The sequence below is a fragment of the Chiloscyllium punctatum genome, chromosome 2 (assembly GCF_047496795.1).
Source record: "Chiloscyllium punctatum isolate Juve2018m chromosome 2, sChiPun1.3, whole genome shotgun sequence".
NCBI lineage: Eukaryota > Metazoa > Chordata > Chondrichthyes > Orectolobiformes > Hemiscylliidae > Chiloscyllium > Chiloscyllium punctatum.
Window position 1 is genome coordinate 13,519,923 of NC_092740.1, and position 12,350 is coordinate 13,532,272.

The 12,350-nt window shown below is 45.1% G+C and overlaps 1 protein-coding gene across 1 annotated transcript in view; it reads right to left on the reverse strand.

Moving 5' to 3' along the window:
* Nucleotides 1–12,350, reverse strand: part of poln (polymerase (DNA directed) nu) — a 278,171-nt gene that overhangs the window by 158,006 nt on the left and 107,815 nt on the right. The gene's annotated exons all lie outside the window — the stretch shown is intronic.

Sequence of the window (12,350 nt, forward strand, 5' to 3'; positions counted from 1 at the left end):
TGGGGGTGGGGAGGTCTGGGTGGGATGCTTTTTGGAAGGTTGGTGTGGTCTAGATGGGCTGAATGGCCTACTTTCACACTGTGGGGAGTCTATGATTCTACAAGAACAGCTGGGGACATCAGCTCATTTTGAATGTTTTGTTCAGAACCTTGGCCATGATTGTCTTCAGAAACAACCTAACTATCTCAGCAAGCAAAACTTTCAACTCAGTCTCAGTATCAAATAATTTTCAGGGCGAGGGTTTTGACATAGTGCTCAATTTTTAAGCAAAATGGTCTTTTAATGAGCTGCAGTGAAGGCTTCACCTCGGCAGCTGTGGGGACTAGCTTCAGTTTAAAGGACAAATTACCAAAGGATATTGGTAATGCCATGACAATGGGACAGGCAACCGAAGCAAATCAGTCCTTGTATTTGCAACACATTAAAACTAAGTTTGGGAGAAGATTTGTAGCTCGGGTGCTCGTTGTTGTGGTTCTGTTCGCCGAGCTGGGAATTTGTCTTGCAAACGTTTCGTCCCCTGTCTAGGTGACATCCTCAGTGCTTGGGAGCCTCCTGTGAAGCGCTTCTGTGCTGTTTCCTCTGGCATTTATAGTGGCCTGTCTCTGCCGCTTCCGGTTGTCAGTTCCAGCTGTCCGCTGTAGTGGCCGGTATATTGGGTCCAGGTCAATGTGTTTGTTGATAGAGTCTGTGGATGAGTGCCATGTCTCTAGGAATTCCCTAGCTGTTCTCTGTTTGGCTTGCCCTACAATGGTAGTGTTGTCCCAGTCGAATTCATGTTGCTTGTCATCTGTGTGTGTGGCTACTAAGGATAGCTGGTCGTGTCGTTTCGTGGCTAGTTGGTGTTCATGAAAACAATCGTTAGCTGTCTTCCTGTTTGTCCTATGTAGTGTTTTGTGCAGTCCTTGCATGGGATTTTGTACACTACATTGGTTTTGCTCATGTTGGGTATCGGGTCCTTCGTTCTGGTGAGTTGTTGTCTGAGAGTGACTGTTGGTTTGTGTGCTGTTCAATTCCCGCCTCAGGCGACTGACTGTGTGGAGTTTGCACATTCTCCCCGTGTTTGCGTGGGTTTGCTCCGGGTGCTCCAGTTTCCTCCCACAGTCCAAAGATGTGCAGGTCAGGTGAATTGGCCATGCTAAATTGCCCGTAGTGTTAGGTAAGGGGGTAAATGTAGGGGTATGGGTGGGTTCGGCGGGGCGGTATGGACTTGTTCGGCCGAAGGGCCTGTTTCCACACTGTAAGTAATCTAATCTAATCTAAACAGAGAGACACGGGGTGCAGGTAAATAATTCTTTGAAGTTTGCGCCACATATAAACAGGGTGGTTAAGAAGGCATTTAGCATGGTTGCCTTCATTGCTCAGACTTTTCAGTATAGGAGTTGGGAAGTCATGTTGAGGTTGTACAGGACATTGGTTATACCTCTTCTGGAATACTGTCTCCAGTTCTGGTCACCCTGCTATAGGAAGGATATTATTAAGCTGGAGAGAGATTGATAAGGATGTTGCCAGGAGTGGAGGGTTTGAGTTTTAAGGAGATGCTGGCTAGACTGGTACTTTTTCACTGGAGCTTATTAGATTGAGGGGTGACCTTACAGAGGTTTATAAAATCACGAGGGGCATAGAGACGGTGAATGGCAAGTCTTTTCCCTAGGGAGGGGGGATTTCAAGACTGGGGGGCACATTTTTAAGGTGAGAGGAGCAAGATTTTAAAAATATATGAGGGGTAATATAAACAGAGAGTGTCTCGTGTGAAGAATGAACTTGCAGAGGAAGTGGTGGATGCAGGTACATTTACAACATTTAGAGGGCATTTGGATAAGTACATGAATAGGAAAGGTTTGGCGGGAAATGGGCCAAGTGCAGGCTGGTGGAACTGGTTTACTTGGGGATGATGGTCAGCATGCACTGGTTGGACAGGTAGATCTGTTTCTGCGCTGTATGACTCTATGAGTCTATGATGGTCTTCGGCAATAACAAGCATCAGTAGAAGTTTTTGTTCCGTAATGAACCTGCAATTAATTTCCATACCTGGCCTCACGAATAAACAACAGCTTGTCTGATCAGTCATAGCCACACAAGCTGTTACCTACAGTCCAAAAGTCATATTTAGCTCACAGTTCCCAGTTCCTAGCTCTAAACTGAAATTGCAAAAAGAATAAAATAAAAATAAATGAAAAGTCAGCTAGATCTCTAACAGTAGGGAGGTGACCAATCTGAATTGAAAGCTTTGGAAATTGATGTTCTTGTCCAGAGACATTGTGACAGAAGGTTGCAGCTATATATCTGCCTATTGTACAATGAGAATGGACATGATAAGGAGGTGGTAATGAACAGCATGGTCAAATCATGGCATCAGCATATGAAGGAACAATGGAATTGTCAGTCCTAGTGAGAAATGTACTGAGGGAGAACAGTAATGGACAACATTGTAAATAAAAGTTGGTAGAAACTGCAGACACATACTTAATCATAGCTAAGGAGAAGCCATTACGGGCCACAAACTACCAGAAGAGTTGACAAGAGAAATCTCTCCACTGTGTAGAATGGAAGCCTGAACCATAGGCCTTGTGGCAACAGCAACCAATGCCCTCCCACAAAAAGATGCTAAACGGGATTGACAACATAACTCCTGAGAGGATGTTTCCTCATGTGGCACTATCCAGAACAAGAGGTCACAGGTTTAGGATAGGATTGTTGTTCAGACTGAAGACCTGTGACCAGACGTGTCCCACAGGGATCAGTACTGGGTCCACTTTCGTTCATCATTATATAAACAATTTGGATGAGAATACACTAGGTATGGTTAGTAAGTTTGCAGATGACACCAAAATTGCTGGTTTAGTGGACAGTGAAGAAGGTTATCTAAGAACACAACAGGATCTTGATCAACTGGGCCAATGGGCTGAGGAATGGCGGACGGAGTTTAATTTAGATAAATGTTGTTTGTTGAATGCATTACCATCACTGGAACCCCCACTCCTGTCAATCTGGGCATCATCATTCACTCAAAATAGAACTGGTCTAGCCATAGAAACACAGTGGCTACAAGAGTAGGCCAGAGACTAGGAATTCTGCAGCAAGTAACTCAGCTCCTGACTCCCCAAAGCCTGTCCACCTTCTACAAGGCACAAGTCAGGAATGTGATAATACTCTTCAGTCATCTGAATGAATGCAGCTCTGTAAAGACCCATGAAGTTCAACAACATCATTCAAAATTACGCAGTCGCTTGACTGACTCCCCTCACTCAAGGCGCATTGTGTCAGTGGTTCGCACCAACCAGCAGATGCACTGCATCAAATTACTGAAGCTCCTCAGACAGCACCTTCCAAGCCAGCAATTACTACCATAGGAGAAAGGGAGGACTGCAGATGCTGGAGATCAGAGCTGAAAATGTTTTGCTGGAAAAGCGCAGCAGGTCAGGCAACATCCAAGGAGCAGGAGAATCGACGTTTCGGGCATGAGCACACAAGTCAACAAATATGAATATGTGAAATAGAAGCAGAAGTAAAACATTTGGACCTTAGAGTCTGCAACATTCAAGAAAATTGTGACTGATTTACAAGACAATTAGCAGAAGTAGGCCATTCAGCCCATCGAGTCTGGTCCACCATTCACCGAAACCATGACTGATGTCATAATTCTTAATTCCTGCCTTATACCTGCAATCCTTGATTCCCTTACTGATTAAAAATAAATATACGTAATGACCCAGCCTCAACAGCCCTCTGCAGTAAAGAATTTCAAAGATTCACAACTTTCTGAGAGGAGAAATTCCTCCTCGTCTCTGTCTTAAATGGGCGACCTCTTATTCTGAGATGATGCCCTCTGGTCTTAGACTCTCCCACAAGGGGGAGCAACCTCTCCCTTGTCAATTCCCTAACAGGTTTGTATGTTTCAGTAAAGTCATCTCATATTCTTCCAAACGCCAATGGGTGCAGGCCCAACCTACTCAACCTCTCCTTCTAAGACAATCCCTCCATACCTGGCCTCAGTTTTAGTGAACCCTTTATTCTGCTAAATTCGAATGAGTAAAGGCCTCACCTGTAAAGCAGTTCTTGAAAGTCAACCCCTTCATTCCAGGAATCAGCCTCATCATTTTGTTTGAACTATTTCTGAATTCAGTCTTTCATTTATTAACGATACGGATTACTACACCATGTGCTACTGCAACAAAACCTTAATTGAGTGCTTTTTTTTGTTACTCACCCTTGAGACGTAGGCATCACTGGCTGGGCCAGCATTTATTGCCCATTCCTAGTTGCCCTTTAGAAGGTGTTGGTAAGCTGCCTTCTTGAACCACTGTAGACCATGTGCTAGTTAGGGAAGGTATTCCAGTGACACCAAAGGTACAGCGATATATTTCCAAGTCAGGATGGTAGGTGGCTTGGAGGGGAACCTGCAGGTGTAGGCGTTCCCATGTATCTGCTGCTCTTGTCCTTCTAGATTGGAAGTGGTCGTGGATTTGGAAGGTACTGTCTAAGCAACATTGGTGAATTTCTGCAGGGCGCCTTGTAGTTAGTTCACACTGCTGCTACTGAGTGTCGATGGTGGAGGGAGTGGATGTTTGTGGATGTGGTGCTAATTAAAAATGGATTGCTTTGTCCTGGATGGTGTCAAGCTTCTTGAGTATTATTGGGGCTGCACCCATCCAGGCAGGTGGACAATATTCCATCAGACTCCTGACTTGTGCTTTGTCGATGGATGAGAAGCTTTGGGAAGTCAGGAGGTGAATTAATTGCTGCAGTATTCCTAGCCTCTGACCTGCTCTTGTAGCCACTTTGTTTATGTGGCGAGTCCAGTTCAGTTTCTGGTCAATGTTATCCGCAGGATATTGGTAGTGGCTGATGTAGTGATGGTAATGCCATTGAATGTCATGGGGTGGTGGTTAGATTCTCCTGTGTGGAGATGGTCATTGCTTGGCATTTGTGTGATGTGAACGTTTCATGTTTTGTTTTATACATAAGACATGGAGATCGCTCTGGGCTACACTTTTTCAGAGATTCTCTCCATTTAAGTAACAGTCTGTCTTTCAATCGAGCAAAGTACAAGTGCATGCCCTGTACACTTTACTCCATCCACCAGAGTTCTGAACAGCATGGACAGTGTACATTGTTACAATGGACAAAGTTTACATTGGCAGGAGAGATGAGGACCCAAGGACACACCTGAGAGTAAAGGGAAGACCCTTTAGAACAGAGGTAAGGAGAGACTTCTTCAGCCAGAGAGTGGTGAATCTATGGAATTCATTTCCACAGAAAGCTGTGGAGGCCTGGTCATTGAGTTTTTTAAAACAGAGATAAATATGTTCTTGATCGCCACAGAGATCAAAGTTTCCTCATTATAAGAAGGATGTGGGAGATTTAGAGAGAGTACAGAGGAGATTTATCAGGATGCTGCCTGGACTGGACAGTATGTCTTATGAAGTAAGGTTGAGGGAGCTAGGGCTTTTTCACTGGAGCGAAGACTGATGAGAGGTGATTTTGATAGAGGTGTACAAATGATGAGAGGCAAAGATAGAGTGGATAGCCAGAGACTTTCAGATAGAGTGGATAGCCAGAGACTTTCAGATAGTGTGGATAGCCAGAGACTTTTAGATAGAGTGGAAAGCTGGAGACTTTCAGATAGAGTGGATAGCCAGAGACTTTCAGATAGTGTGGAAAGCTGGAGACTTCTTCCTAGTGTGGAAATATCTCTCATGAGAGGGTATAATTTTGAGGTTATTGGAGGAAGGTTTAGGGGAGATGTCAGAGGAGGTTCCTTACGCAGAGAGTGGTGGGTGCACTGAATGCACTGCCAGCATTGGTAGTGGAGTCAGATACATTAGATACATTGCAGGGACTCTTGGATAGGTACATGGATGATAGTAAAGTGAAGAGTATGTAGGGTCGTTTGATCTTAGAGTAGGTTAAAAGCTCAGCACAATATCATGGGCTGAAGGGCTTGTACTGTGCTGTACAGTTCTGTTACAGGAAGAAAGCAGGAAAATGGGATTGTAAAGCCTAGAAGCCATGATTGAATGGTGGAGCAGACTCGATGGGTCGAATGGCGTAATTTTTGCTCCTATGTCTGATGGTCTTATAGTACCTCCAGGTGCCTGAGGATTAAATAAGGAGCTAATTTGTTTTCTTGGGAGATTTCCCTGGGGATAATGATACAGCACCACATTGTGAAGGACAGTTCCTGGCTTGTAGAGTCTGAAGTGGCATGTTGCTGGGTACAAGGACCTGAGAGTAGTGAGTACCTCAGCTTCTCATGTTGCATGGTTCCACGTGGTGGGCACTGAAAATGTCGGAGAGTGTGAGGACTGCAGATGCTGGAGATCAGAGTCGAAGAGTGTGGTGCTGGAAAAGCACAGCAGGCCAGGCAGCATCTGAGAAGCAGGAGAGTCAAAGTTCACATTGAAGATGTTGAGTCTATAATTAGTGAGATGACAAGCAGAAGACAGTGCGAGAAACGTTGTCATGAACTGCTGACAACTTGCCATGAATCTCACTTGAGAACATGTTCTGTGAAAACACAGGAAGGTGTAGCTCTTTGAGTCCAAAGGTTGTGCAGGTTAATTGGATTGGCTATGGTAAAAGTGGGGTTATGAGGATAGGGTAGGGGACTGGCTCTACGTAGGATGCTCTTTGGATAGTCAATGCACTCAATGCGGTGAATGATCTCTTTCTACACTGTAGTTAATAATCTTCTCTCAAAGACCCAGCTGAAGTTAAAGATCAAAGACAACAAAGTGAAACACACTGACCTCATGCACTTCTCAAAGCTCCACAATACTGGACAATTACTGACATTCTCCAGCCAAACTGTTGTTTCATTTCAATGCATTAATCATTTGATGTTGTCAAACTTGTATTTTCAAAAGTATTTGGGCTACATGATGCATTTCATAGCTCAGCCATAGATTATTGTCACAAGTCACATTTAAAGTGGTTCGCATTCTTTCTTCTGCTGGTGTGTTCAAGGGCCTGAGTGCAAAAGCTGTGGTTGACACCTGGGAAGTGCTGCAGTGTTGGAGGTAGTGCCCTTGTCAAACATTCAGCGTTCTCAGATGGATATTCAGGAATTCAGAGCCACAACCTTGAAGATGTGAGAGAAATGGTTTTCCCCAGTGCCTTGGCCAATATTTATTCCTCAATGAGCACTAAAAACAGATATTTGAGTCACTAACACTTTGCTGTTTGTGAAAGTTTGAACTGACCGTCACATTTCCTGCGTGAGAATAGCAACTCCACTTCCAAAGTATTTCATTGGCTTGAAGGTGCATTGGGGTGTCATGAACAATGCAATAGATATAAGTATGGTTTCTTTATTGCTGAGATTCCATCTGGAACTACATCACCATTCGCTCACTCTCACTGGAATCAATTTGTGGAACTTTATTCCTAACGTTAGGTGGACTTTAGCAGTTCCAGAGGCACAGTGATCTCACTCAACTAGCAATCCAGAACCACCACCTACTATTCTTGAATATGGGTTTGAATCCTATCACGACAAATGGCTAAAACATGATTCTTCTTAAAAATGTGAATTATGTTAAGGAATAATGACCATGTAATTATTGTTAATTGATGTAAAAACCTATCTGGTTCACCTGGGTGATATCCCACCTGTCACAGCAGCCTCCTAGAGCAGACTCCTAGCCTGGCATCTTCGACCCGGCCTGACAGTCTCTCAGCCTGACATGGACTCAATATAGTTGAGAGTGTGTTGCTGGAAAAACACAGCAGGTCAGGCAGCATCCCAGGAGCAGGAAAATTGATGTTTCGGGCCAGAGCCCTTCATCAGGAATGAGGCTGGGAGCCTTAGGGGTGGAGAGATTAATGGGAGGGGGGTGGGGCTGTGCAGAAGGTGCCTGAGAGCGCAATAGGAGGATGGAGGTGGGGGGTAAAGGTGATAGGTCAGAGAGGACGGTGGAGCAGATAGGTGGGAAGGAAGATTGACAGGTAGGTAAAAACAATGACTGCAGATGCTGGAAACCAGATTCTGGATTAGAGTGGTGCTGGAAAAGCACAGCAGATCAGGCAGCATCCGAGGAGCAGTAAAATCGACGTTTCAGGCAAAAGCCCTTCATCAGGCAGGTCATGAGGACGGTGCTGAGCTGGAAGGTTGGAACTGGGGTAAGGTGGGGGCAAGGGGAATGAGGAAACTGGTGAAGTCCACATTGATGCCCTGGGGTTGGAGGGTCCCGAGGCGGAAGATGAGGCGTTCTTCCTCCAGGTGCTGATGGAGCGGTGGTGGAGGAGGCCCAGGACCTGCATGTCCTCAGCAGAGTGGGAGGGGGCATTGAAATATTCAGCCACGGGGCAGTGGGGTTGGTTGGTGCGGGTGTCCTGGAGATGTTCCCTAAAGCGCTCTGCGAGAAGGCGTCCAGTCTCCCCAATGTAGAGGAGACCGCATTGGGAGCAACGGATACAATAAATGACATAGGTGGATATGTAGGTGAAACTTTGATGGATGTGGAAGGCTCCTTTGGGGCCTTGGATAGAGGTGTGAGGGGAGGCCATAATATAGTCTTCCAGTCTTGAGGGAACATGAGAACAAACCGCCAACCTCATGATCCTCAAGGTGAAGCCTAGCATGGTCTGGAAGCTTGGTGCCAACGTGGTCTGCGTTGACGGATGGCTGTTCCAGACATTTATTTCTCTATTTCCTAAGATCTTGTAAGTAAAGAAGCTCTACCTTTGTACCTAAGATGGTGCTGTAAGTGGCGACGTTTAAGCTTTTCACTGTGGTCATTTGAATACATGTCGTTTTGCTATCGTGTGCATTTTGTTAATGCAAACTCACTGTAACAAGATTGACGGATTGGGGACACTGTTCATATAGCGTGTATTTTTGAAGCGTATAATGCTTATAAAGCGATTCCAGCCCCATCAGTTTAAATGGTGCTTCTATTACACAATTTTATAATAACTTGGGATTGCACGAGAATGGAACAGCCACCTTACAGCAGAACTGACTGTACGTGATAATAAAGTCAATTCAATTCATGTCCTTTCGGAAATGATGGAATGAAATCTATCAGAGCTACAGCAATGTGGCTGATTTATAACTAGCCTCTGTGCAATCAGAGATGAGCAATTATTGTTGATCCAGTCAGCAACACCCATACCTTGTTAAACCGTATCAAAACAAAATCCCACCCCCGCTTTAAGGACAGTTACAAACAGAAGCGCTTCACTTCCACCTTTCGCTCTCTGCAGTTACAATAAGTTCTCCAACACATTTAAAAATAGATGCCCCTTTTTTTGGAACTCATGCTGTGCTAGACCTAACTGTACTGTGCATCTCCCAAACCCTGTACTTAACTGATGTGTCAGCCAATTTCACAGTCAGTTGGAATCAGTCACAGTGACTAAATAACTAATTAAAGTTGCTCTACAAAGAATGCACTGGTATATTTTTAAAGTGTGAAAGCATGTTTGAAAGTAATATTTTAATTTTGTGATAATGGGACTTTATGCCTTCCAATAATTTTCTCTTCTTCTTAAGAGCAGTTGTATTGGGGTTTCATGAGGTCTGTGTTCACCATGTCCCTTTTCAGAACAGCCTTTCTCCATGGCTAATCAGTGACCAGAAGCTAAGGGACGGTGATGGCTCAGTAGTATTATCATGTGACCTATTAATCTGAGGACATGGGTTCAAATCCTGCCATGGTGGAATTGGAATTCAATGCTTTTAAAAATCTTGGACTAAGAGTCTAATGATGACCATAAAAGTGTCGCTGATTGTTGGGGACAAATCCATCTGGTTCATTAATGTCCTTCAGGGAAGGAAATCTGCCGTCCTTCCCTGGTGTGGCCTACATGTGTCTGCAGACCCACAGCAACTCCCCTCTGAGTAATTAGGGATGAACAATAAATACTGGCCTGGCCAGTGGCATCCATTTCCCGTGAATGAGTTTTAAAGAATAGGCAATCAGATTTGAGGGATTGCTACAATCGAGGTTAATGCATGTCTCACACTAACTTGCCATCACAAAAGACTGGACAGAAAGCAGGAGCTGAAACCCAGGCTGTCTTTAGGCCTCCCTCTGTAGGGGCGATGGAACCATTTACAGGGGCTCTCCCTCTCCCTGAGCTAATGTCAGCGACCTCATTACAGCATGAGCACTGCAGCTCGAGAATCGGGTCTGCACTGATCCAACTCTGGCCGCTTGCACACCCCCACTGGAAATGGGACACTGACAGACTACCATTCCCTCACATCTCCAAATGCTACAGACCCCCTCCACAACCAACTCAAACCTTTTCACCCCTTTCTCCTTTTAAAAGCTGCTCCTTAAAATGTACCTCTGTGTTACTGTTTCCTTACATATCTCAATCGCTTTTAGTAGTTGTTCATGGAATGCTGGGCCAGTATTTATCAACCCCATCCCTAATCCTTACCTTGAGAAGGTAGTGGTGAGCTGCTTTCTTGAACTGCTGCAATCCAAGAGGTAGAGGTACCCTCATGGTGCAGTTTGAAAAGACACTCCAGGATTTGGATCCAGCGACACTGAAGGAATGGTGATATATTTCCAAGAGGATGGTGAGTGGCATGGAGGGGAATTTGCAGGGGGGGTGTTCCCATATATCGAGGTAAAAACATGAAGGGCTTTGGCCCAAAACGTCGACTTCGAAGCTACTTGGATGCTGCCTGAACTGCTGTGCTCTTCCAGCACCACTAATCCAGAATCTGGTTCCCATATATCTGCTGCCCAAATCCTTCTAGATGGAAGTGGTTGTAGGTTTGTAAGGTACTGTCTGAGGAGCTTTAGTATATTAGTCTGATACTGGTTGGGAGGAGCACTTTCAAAACCTTTACTATAGAGCCAGTTGTTGTTTTGTGACTCGATGTTATAGTATGCAGAGCCTTCACACAGTTGTACAAGGCTGGGGTTAAGGTAATGCACCAGCATAATGACTTTGGGGGCTGGGCCAGGCCATTGGTGAGCTCACTGATAGCTTTGCAAAGGGAGAAAGAGGCATTCGGAGGAAATGGCAGCAAATGTAGTGGCTCCTCTGTGTTCCCAGTCAGAAAGTAGATGCTGGAGAAAGTGTAGAGGGGAGATAACCGGGGAAGGAAGCTACAATGAAAGGAAAGGTGTCCTGCTGTCTCATAAAAAAGACTTTGTTTCTCACTTTTCCATGAGCAGCCTGCAGCAGCCCTTTCTGGGCGGAAGTGGGTACTGCAGATGCTGGAGGTTAAAGTCAAGATTAGAGTGGTGCTGGAAAAGCACAGCAGGTCAGGCAGCATCCGAGGAGCAGGGAAATCGACCTTTCGGGCAAAAGCCCTTCATCACCCCTTGGCCACTGAATGGGTCATATCAAAAGGACAGAGTTGGTCAGCTAGAAAGGGGTGTGGGATATAGAGTCACAGAGATGTACAGCACAGAAACAGACCCTTTGGTCCAACTCGTCCATGCTGATCAGTTATCCTAACCTAATCTAGTCCTATTTACCAGCATTTGGCCAATATCTCTCCCTATTCACATCCAGATGCCTTTTAAATGTTGTAATTGTATGAATAAAGGTGTTTTCAGAGTTGGAGTTTGAGGAGGTGGAGGTTGTGACATGGTGGAGAAGTGAATTCAGGGCTGCGTTAGGACGTAGGGAGGCTGCAGAATTAAAATGCCTGTAAACAGTGATCATGGAGGGAGCAGCATTGCTGATAGTCTTGGCGGAGTGTGCAGGCAAAACTGTGGCAGAGCAGACACAGAGTCCTTGATTTGTGGAGGATACAGAAATCAAACAAGGACAAGTCAGCAAAGAAAAATTGCTATAAATTAGAAGGCAAATTTTAAATAACTGCAGAATGGCACATGAACAGCCAAGCCTTTACTGGGAAACCATAGAGACAACAGTGAATTGTACTTAATAACTGCAATTATAACTGTCACAATGGAATAACACTTGATGGACAGCTCCACCCTAATTACAAGTGTAGGTAAGATGAGTAATCATTGCTTTTCTTGTGCTGAGCTTCTGCTGGTATACAGCTGAACAGTGTATGAATTAGGAGCAGGAGGAGGTCAGTCAGCCCGTCAAACACAACCAATCATGGCTGATCCAGTAGGTTCCCGACTCTCCCGATGCCCACTGACTTCCCTGTCAGTCAGGAATCTGTCGAGCACTGCCTTAGGGATATTCAGTGATCCCTAACTCCACCACTCTCTAGGGAAGAGAGGTAGAGACATAGAGATGTACAGCACGGATACAGACCCTTCGGTCCAACCCGTCCACGCCGACCATATATCCCAACCCAATCTAGTCCCACCTGCCAGCACCCGGCCCATATCCCTCGAAATCCCTTCCTATTCATATACCCATCGAAATGCCTCTTAAAGGTTGCAATTGTACCAGCC